We start from the raw sequence: 10231 nt of genomic DNA on the forward strand, positions 1-10231 counted from the left end.
AAGAAGAAACGAGCGAGTCGGAATAAGATAGTTGTATTCGTGTGGTGTAATATATGTAATATAGTGTTCGTATGCTTTATGATATATGTAAAAATTGCTTGTATTAATAAGCATTTTTTATGAATCTAACTCTTGTCTATTTTACAGTTTAAAAACACAAAATGGATAGACAACCCAATATTTTAAGAGACCTACCCGGAGACATGATTGATGAAATCTTGTCTAGAGTCGGCCAGAATTCCTCGGCACAACTATTTAAGGCGAGATCAGTTTGTAAGACATTCGAAGAACGTTCCAAGAATGTCTTGATTTATAAGAGACTTTCGTTTGAAAGATGGGGGATATCACATTGGGAAACCCATAGTTACGATGTGTTTACTTTGACGCATATATTGCGGGGAACCCAAATGCTATTTTACGCAACGGGTTAAGAAATTATTTTGACTCAATATATCCGAATATTGGACTTCGTGATTTAGAAAAAGCGGCTAACATGCAACATAAAGAAGCATGTTATGCTTACGGATTAGTAATGTTCGCTTCTCACCAAAGTGAGAACAAGAACATCGGGCTACAACTATTAAACAAAACGTTTCCACAAGTGACGGAGTCGGTAATTGGGGTAAGAAATGAGGTTTTTAGATTATTACGGGACTGTTGGACATTACGTAACCCTCGTCCCTTTGACGACGCTACAACACGCTGTCTTATCAACGGCCATAACGGTTATGTTGCACAAGACCAAGGATGGGAAGTAGTCCTAGTAAAACCAGAATGCATGACTTGTTTCTGGACGTATGAATTACGTGTCTTTATTGCCTTTGCTGAACGACTTGTGTACTAGCTAGAATTATCTTCACAACTATCTTGTATCAAAGTTATTGTGTGCTATATTTCATGCTTTATGTAAAATAAGCGGTATTGTAAGTTTGTAAAATATTGTATAAAAGTTTGAACGCGAAATATTATTATAATCAGTTTTTCATATAGAATTGTAGTAGTTGAATTGTATATTAGCTACTAAGTATGAACTTAACGGGTAGGTACTACCCGAATTTAAACTTATAAAACGCTAATATGAAGAAAAAGCTTTTATAAATGAGTTCATATTATGCTACGAAATACTATTAACTACTCTTAATATTCTGTATGATTAACTTGTTCCATTTAACTATTTTGAAGGAAATGGCACCGACTACTCGACACACCGTGAATATGAATGAAGAGGAATTCCGTACTTTTCTAGCTTCAAACATAGCCGCAGTACAGGCTGCGCTACATACCAACAATAACCTTGGATCTAGCAGTACAGGAAATCGTGTAGGATGCACCTACAAAGAATTCACTGCCTGCAAACCTTTGGAATTTGATGGAACCGAAGGACCGATCGGATTGAAACGGTGGACCGAGAAGGTCGAATCGGTGTTTGCCATAAGTAAGTGTACTGAAGAGGACAAAGTAAAGTACGCTACGCATACCTTCACAGGTTCTGCGTTAACATGGTGGAATACCTATCTAGAGCAAGTGGGACAAGACGATGCGTACGCACTACCGTGGTCAGCATTCAAGCACTTGATGAACGAGAAGTACCGTCCCAGAACCGAGGTCAATAAGCTCAAGACAGAACTTAGAGGGTTACGAACCCAAGGATTTGATATTACCACGTACGAAAGACGATTCACAGAATTGTGCCTATTGTGTCCGGGAGCATTCGAAGATGAGGAAGAGAAGATCGACGCGTTTGTGAAAGGATTACCGGAAAGAATCCAAGAAGATATAAGTTCACACGAGCCCGCCTCCATACAACAGGCATGTAGAATGGCTCACAAACTCGTGAACCAAATTGAAGAAAGAATTAAAGAACAGACTGCTGAAGAGGCCAATGTGAAGCAAGTCAAAAGAAAGTGGGAGGAAAACGGTGATAAGAATCACCAATACAACAGCAACAGCAATTACAACAACAATCGCAACATCAATCGCAACTACAACAAACGGCCCAACAACAACAACAACAACAACATCAACTACAACAATCATCCCAACAACAATAATAACCGTAACAATAACAACAATCAGAAGCAGCTATGCCAAAGGTGTGAAAAGAATCACTCGGGGTTCTGCACCAAATTTTGCAACAAGTGTAAAAGAAATGGTCATAGCGCGGCGAAGTGTGAGGTCTACGGACCAGGGGTTAATAGAACGAAAGGAACAAATGGTGTCGGAACGAGTAATGGCGGAGCAAGTAGTGTCGGAGCAAGTTATGCCAATGTAGTTTGTTATAAATGTGGAAAACCGGGCCACATTATTAGAAATTGCCCGAACCAGGAGAACACGAATGGACAAGGCCGTGGAAGAGTTTTCAATATTAATGCGGCAGAGGCACAGGAACACCCGGAGCTTGTTACGGGTACGTTTCTTATTGACAATAAATCTGCTTACGTTTTATTTGATTCGAGTGCGGATAGAAGCTATATGAGTAGAGATTTTTGTGCTAAATTAAGTTGTCCATTGACGCCTTTGGATAGTAAATTTTTACTCGAATTAGCAAATGGTAAATTAATTTCAGCAGATAATATATGTCGGAATCGAGAAATTAAACTGGTTAGCGAAACATTTAAGATTGATTTGATACCAGTAGAGTTAGGGAGTTTTGATGTGATAATCGGTATGGACTGGTTGAAAGAAGTGAAAGCGGAGATCGTTTGTTACAAAAATGCAATTCACATTATACGAGAAAAAGGAAAACCCTTAATGGTGTACGGAGAAAAGGGCAACACGAAGCTACATCTTATTAGTAATTTGAAAGCACAAAAACTAATAAGAAAAGGTTGCTATGCTGTTCTAGCACACGTCGAGAAAGTACAAACTGAAGAAAAGAGCATCAATGATGTTCCCGTCGCAAAAGAATTTCCTGATGTATTTCCGAAAGAATTACCGGGATTACCCCCACATCGATCCGTTGAATTTCAAATAGATCTTGTACCAGGAGCTGCACCAATAGCTCGTGCTCCTTACAGACTCGCACCCAGTGAGATGAAAGAACTACAAAGCCAATTACAAGAACTTTTAGAGCGTGGTTTCATTCGACCAAGCACATCACCGTGGGGAGCTCCTGTTTTGTTTGTCAAGAAGAAAGATGGTACATTCAGGTTATGTATCGACTACCGAGAGTTGAACAAACTTACCATCAAGAACCGCTACCCACTACCGAGAATCGATGACTTATTTGATCAACTACAAGGCTCATCTGTTTATTCAAAGATTGACTTACGTTCCGGGTATCATCAAATGCGGGTGAAAGAAGATGATATTCCAAAGACTGCTTTCAGAACACGTTACGGTCATTACGAGTTTATGGTCATGCCGTTTGGTTTAACTAATGCACCAGCTGTGTTCATGGACCTTATGAACCGAGTGTGTGGACCATACCTTGACAAGTTTGTCATTGTTTTCATTGATGACATACTTATTTACTCAAAGAATGACCAAGAACACGGTGAACATTTGAGAAAGGTGTTAGAAGTATTGAGGAAGGAAGAATTGTACGCTAAGTTTTCAAAGTGTGCATTTTGGTTGGAAGAAGTTCAATTCCTCGGTCACATAGTGAACAAAGAAGGTATTAAGGTGGATCCGGCAAAGATAGAAACTGTTGAAAAGTGGGAAACCCCGAAAACTCCGAAACACATACGCCAGTTTTTAGGACTAGCTGGTTACTACAGAAGGTTCATCCAAGACTTTTCCAGAATAGCAAAACCCTTGACTGCATTAACGCATAAAGGGAAGAAATTTGAATGGAATGATGAACAAGAGAAAGCGTTTCAGTTATTGAAGAAAAAGCTAACTACGGCACCTATATTGTCATTGCCTGAAGGGAATGATGATTTTGTGATTTATTGTGATGCATCAAAGCAAGGTCTCGGTTGTGTATTAATGCAACGAACGAAGGTGATTGCTTATGCGTCTAGACAATTGAAGATTCACGAACAAAATTATACGACGCATGATTTGGAATTAGGCGCGGTTGTTTTTGCATTAAAGACTTGGAGGCACTACTTATATGGGGTCAAAAGTATTATATATACCGACCACAAAAGTCTTCAACACATATTTAATCAGAAACAACTGAATATGAGGCAGCGTAGGTGGATTGAATTATTGAATGATTACGACTTTGAGATTCGTTACCACCCGGGGAAGGCAAATGTGGTAGCCGATGCCTTGAGCAGGAAGGACAGAGAACCCATTCGAGTAAAATCTATGAATATAATGATTCATAATAACCTTACTACTCAAATAAAGGAGGCGCAACAAGGAGTTTTAAAAGAGGGAAATTTAAAGGATGAAATACCCAAAGGATCGGAGAAGCATCTTAATATTCAGGAAGACGGAACCCGGTATAGGGCTGAAAGGATTTGGGTACCAAAATTTGGAGATATGAGAGAAATGGTACTTAGAGAAGCTCATAAAACCAGATACTCAATACATCCTGGAACGGGGAAGATGTACAAGGATCTCAAGAAACATTTTTGGTGGCCGGGTATGAAAGCCGATGTTGCTAAATACGTAGGAGAATGTTTGACGTGTTCTAAGGTCAAAGCTGAGCATCAGAAACCATCAGGTCTACTTCAACAACCCGAAATCCCGGAATGGAAATGGGAAAACATTACCATGGATTTCATCACTAAATTGCCAAGGACTGCAAGTGGTTTTGATACTATTTGGGTAATAGTTGATCGTCTCACCAAATCAGCACACTTCCTGCCAATAAGAGAAGATGACAAGATGGAGAAGTTAGCACGACTGTATTTGAAGGAAGTCGTCTCCAGACATGGAATACCAATCTCTATTATCTCTGATAGGGATGGCAGATTTATTTCAAGATTCTGGCAGACATTACAGCAAGCATTAGGAACTCGTCTAGACATGAGTACTGCCTATCATCCACAAACTGATGGGCAGAGCGAAAGGACGATACAAACGCTTGAAGACATGCTACGAGCATGTGTTATTGATTTCGGAAACAGTTGGGATCGACATCTACCGTTAGCAGAATTTTCCTACAACAACAGCTACCATTCAAGCATTGAGATGGCGCCGTTTGAAGCACTTTATGGTAGAAAGTTCAGGTCTCCGATTTGTTGGAGTGAAGTGGGGGATAGACAGATTACGGGTCCGGAGATTATACAAGAAACTACCAAGAAGATCATCCAAATTCAACAACGGTTGAAAACCGCCCAAAGTCGACAAAAGAGCTACGCTGACATTAAAAGAAAAGATATAGAATTTGAAATTGGAGAGATGGTCATGCTTAAAGTTGCACCTTGGAAAGGCGTTGTTCGATTTGGTAAACGAGGGAAATTAAATCCAAGGTATATTGGACCATTCAAGATTATTGATCGTGTCGGACCAGTAGCTTACAGACTTGAGTTACCTCAACAACTCGCGGCTGTACATAACACTTTCCACGTCTCGAATTTGAAGAAATGTTTTGCTAAAGAAGATCTCACTATTCCGTTAGATGAAATCCAAATCAACGAAAAACTTCAATTCATCGAAGAACCCGTCGAAATAATGGATCGTGAGGTTAAAAGACTTAAGCAAAACAAGATACCAATTGTTAAGGTTCGATGGAATGCTCGTAGAGGACCCGAGTTCACCTGGGAGTGTGAAGATCAGATGAAGAAGAAATACCCGCATCTATTTCCAGAAGACTCGTCAACACCTTCAACAGCTTAAAATTTCGGGACGAAATTTATTTAACGGGTAGGTACTGTAGTGACCCGAACTTTTCCATGTTTATATATATTAATTGAGATTGATATTTACATGATTAAATGTTTCCAACATGTTAAGCAATCAAACTTGTTAAGACTTGATTAATTGAAATATGTTTCATATAGACAATTGACCACCCAAGTTGACCGGTGATTCACGAACGTTAAAACTTGTAAAAACTATACGATGACATATATATGGTTATATATATAGTTAACATGTTTTTATTATAAGTATGTATCTCATTAGGTATTTTAACAATGAGTTATATACATAAAAATGAGACTATTAATTTAAGAAACTCGAAAACGATATATATAACGATTATCGTTATAACAACGTCTTACTAGGTACATATGAATCATATTAAGATATTGATACACTTGGTTAATTATGTTAAATGATAAGTAAATATATTATTAAGTGTATTAACAATGAAATACATATGTAAAAATAAGACTACTAACTTAATGATTTCGAAACGAGACATATATGTAACGATTATCGTTGTAACGACATTTAACTGTATATACATCATACTGAGATATATTATATATCATAATATCATGATAATATAACAATTTAATATCTCATTTGTTATAATAAACAATGGGTTAACAACATTCAACAAGATCGTTAACCTAAAGGTTTCAAAACAACATTTACATGTAACGACTAACGATGACTTAACGACTCAGTTAAAATGTATATACATGTAGTGTTTTAATATGTATTCATACACTTTTGAAAGACTTCAAGACACTTATCAAAATACTTCTACTTAACAAAAATGCTTACAATTACATCCTCGTTCAGTTTCATCAACAATTCTACTCGTATGCACCTGTATTCGTACTCGTACAATACACAGCTTTTAGATGTATGTACTATTGGTATATACACTCCAATGATCAGCTCTTAGCAGCCCATGTGAGTCACCTAACACATGTGGGAACCATCATTTGGCAACTAGCATGAAATATCTCATAAAATTACAAAAATATGAGTAATCATTCATGACTTATTTACATGAAAACAAAATTACATATCCTTTATATCTAATCCATACACCAACGACCAAAAACACCTAAAAACACTTTCATTCTTCAATTTTCTTCATCTAATTGATCTCTCTCAAGTTCTATCTTCAAGTTCTAAGTGTTCTTCATAAATTCCAAAAGTTCTAGTTTCATAAAATCAAGAATACTTTCAAGTTTGCTAGCTCACTTCCAATCTTGTAAGGTGATCATCCAACCTCAAGAAATCTTTGTTTCTTACAGTAGGTTATCATTCTAATACAAGGTAATAATCATATTCAAACTTTGGTTCAATTTCTATAACTATAACAATCTTATTTCAAGTGATGATCTTACTTGAACTTGTTTTCGTGTCATGATTCTGCTTCAAGAACTTTGAGCCATCCAAGGATCCATTGAAGCTAGATCCACTTTTCTCTTTTCCAGTAGGTTTATCCAAGGAACTTAAGGTAGTAATGATGTTCATAACATCATTCGATTCATACATATAAAGCTATCTTATTCGAAGGTTTAAACTTGTAATCACTAGAACATAGTTTAGTTAATTCTAAACTTGTTCGCAAATAAAAGTTAATCCTTATAACTTGACTTTTAAAATCAACTAAACACATGTTCTATATCTATATGATATGCTAACTTAATGATTTAAAACCTGGAAACACGAAAAACACCGTAAAACCGGATTTACGCCGTCGTAGTAACACCGCGGGCTGTTTTGGGTTAGTTAATTAAAAACTATGATAAACTTTGATTTAAAATTTGTTATTCTGGGAAAATGATTCTTATTATGAACATGAAACTATATCCAAAAATTATGGTTAAACTCAAAGTGGAAGTATGTTTTCTAAAATAGTCATCTAGACGTCGTTCTTTCGACTGAAATGACTACCTTTACAAAAACGACTTGTAACTTATTTTTCCGACTATAAACCTATACTTTTCTGTTTAGATTCATAAAATAGAGTTCAATATGAAACCATAGCAATTTGATTCACTCAAAACGGATTTAAAATGAAGAAGTTATGGGTAAAACAAGATTGGATAATTTTTCTCATTTTAGCTACGTGAAAATTGGTAACAAATCTATTCCAACCATAACTTAATCAACTTGTATTGTATATTATGTAATCTTGAGATATCATAGACACGTATACAATGTTTCGACCTATCATGTCGACACATCTATATATATTTCGGAACAACCATAGACACTCTATATGTGAATGTTGGAGTTAGCTATACAGGGTTGAGGTTGATTCCAAAATATATATAGTTTGAGTTGTGATCAATACTGAGATACGTATACACTGGGTCGTGGATTGATTCAAGATAATATTTATCGATTTATTTCTGTACATCTAACTGTGGACAACTAGTTGTAGGTTACTAACGAGGACAGCTGACTTAATAAACTTAAAACATCAAAATATATTAAAAGTGTTGTAAATATATTTTGAACATACTTTGGTATTTATGTATATATTGTTATAGGTTCGTGAATCAACCAGTGGCCAAGTCTTACTTCCCGACGAAGTAAAAATCTGTGAAAGTGAGTTATAGTCCCACTTTTAAAATCTAATATTTTTGGGATGAGAATACATGCAGGTTTTATAAATGATTTACAAAATAGACACAAGTACGTGAAACTACATTCTATGGTTGAATTATCGAAATCGAATATGCCCCTTTTTATTAAGTCTGGTAATCTATGAATTAGGGAACAGACACCCTAATTGACGCGAATCCTAAAGATAGATCTATTGGGCCTAACAAACCCCATCCAAATTACTGGATGCTTTAGTACTTCGAAATTTATATCATATCCGAAGGGTGTCCCGGAATGATGGGGATATTCTTATATATGCATCTTGTTAATGTCGGTTACCAGGTGTTCACCATATGAATGATTTTTATCTCTATGTATGGGATGTGTATTGAAATATGAAATCTTGTGGTCTATTATTATGATTTGATATATATAGGTTAAACCTATAACTCACCAACATTTTTGTTGACGTTTTAAGCATGTTTATTCTCATGTGATTATTAAGAGCTTCCGCTGTCGCATACTTAAATAAGGACGAGATTTGGAGTCCATGCTTGTATGATATTGTGTAAAAACTACATTCAAGAAACTTATTTTGTTGTAACATATTTGTATTGTAAACCATTATGTAATGGTCGTGTGTAAACAGGATATTTTAGATTATCATTATTTGATAATCTACGTAAAACTTTTTAAAACCTTTATCTATGAAATAAAGGTTATGGTTTGTTTTAAAAATGAATGCAGTCTTTGAAAAACGTCTCATATAGAGGTCAAAACCTCGCAACGAAATCAATTAATATGGAACGTTTTTAGTCAATAAGAACGGGACATTTCATATAGATATTGTGAAATTGATATAAACTACTCTATTGTAACTATCGCATAACGGTTTTAATTATAAAAGAACAATCCCTGTCATCTATCAAGCATAGAAGTAAACACCGCATTCTCATTATTGTTATTCATTATATTTATTTACCATTTCGTTAAACAAAAACACAACTTCAAATATAAACCCCCTTTTAGAATAATTAATTGTGGTAAAATCATTTAAACAAACTTCTCCCTGTGGATCGAACTGGTCAATTTACTTGCTAGTTACTACATGATCGGGTTTTAGTTGCCTGTATTATGTGTTAATTATTAAGCATATTGTCTACATTTTAAAGGTTACGTCTTGACACATCAGTTGTGTAAACTAAGTTACGTGGCTTAAAATATCAGTTTACATGTCTTAAAAAGTGTTTTATGTTTGGTTCATGACCAAATTTGGAAAAGGATGTTTAAATGGGTCAAATGTGCTTGAAAATGGCGAAAATCTGGCCTTGGGGACATGTGCGCCGTGCGCAATTATAGTTTTGCCGTGCACATACAAGTAAAAAGCGGACAACGGCTGGAAAGGCAAAGTGCACACCACGCACACCTTTCCCGCGCGCCGCGCACCCTTTTCCCGTGCACCGTGATCAAGCATAAAATGGTCCAAGGGGATCGGTTCATGCGAGATCAACAATAATGAGGGATTTAAGGGTTTTTGAGTTTAACTATCCAGTTCGGAGTACCCTGAATAATCCTCATACGAGATGATGATCTCAGAAAGGGTGGTTAAACATAACCCACCATCATTCGGGTTAACCGAAGTTGATGGCCCAAGGGCGATGTTAGGATTTACGTGGTGTGCGCTACCTGAAATCGCTAAATCTTTGTGAGAGCTGTGCTGGTTACGCGGGTTAGCTGGGGTGATAATACTTGATAGTATAACTTTTGTGAGTGAAGTGGAATGTAATTCCAGAAGTGTATCGTTCGTCCAGCCTGTTTATACATGTTGGCTTTTGTCCCTTAGTGCCACGTAAGGAGACAAAGAGGACACGTT

The sequence above is a fragment of the Rutidosis leptorrhynchoides genome, chromosome 9 (genome assembly GCF_046630445.1).
Source record: "Rutidosis leptorrhynchoides isolate AG116_Rl617_1_P2 chromosome 9, CSIRO_AGI_Rlap_v1, whole genome shotgun sequence".
Classification (NCBI taxonomy): domain Eukaryota; kingdom Viridiplantae; phylum Streptophyta; class Magnoliopsida; order Asterales; family Asteraceae; genus Rutidosis; species Rutidosis leptorrhynchoides.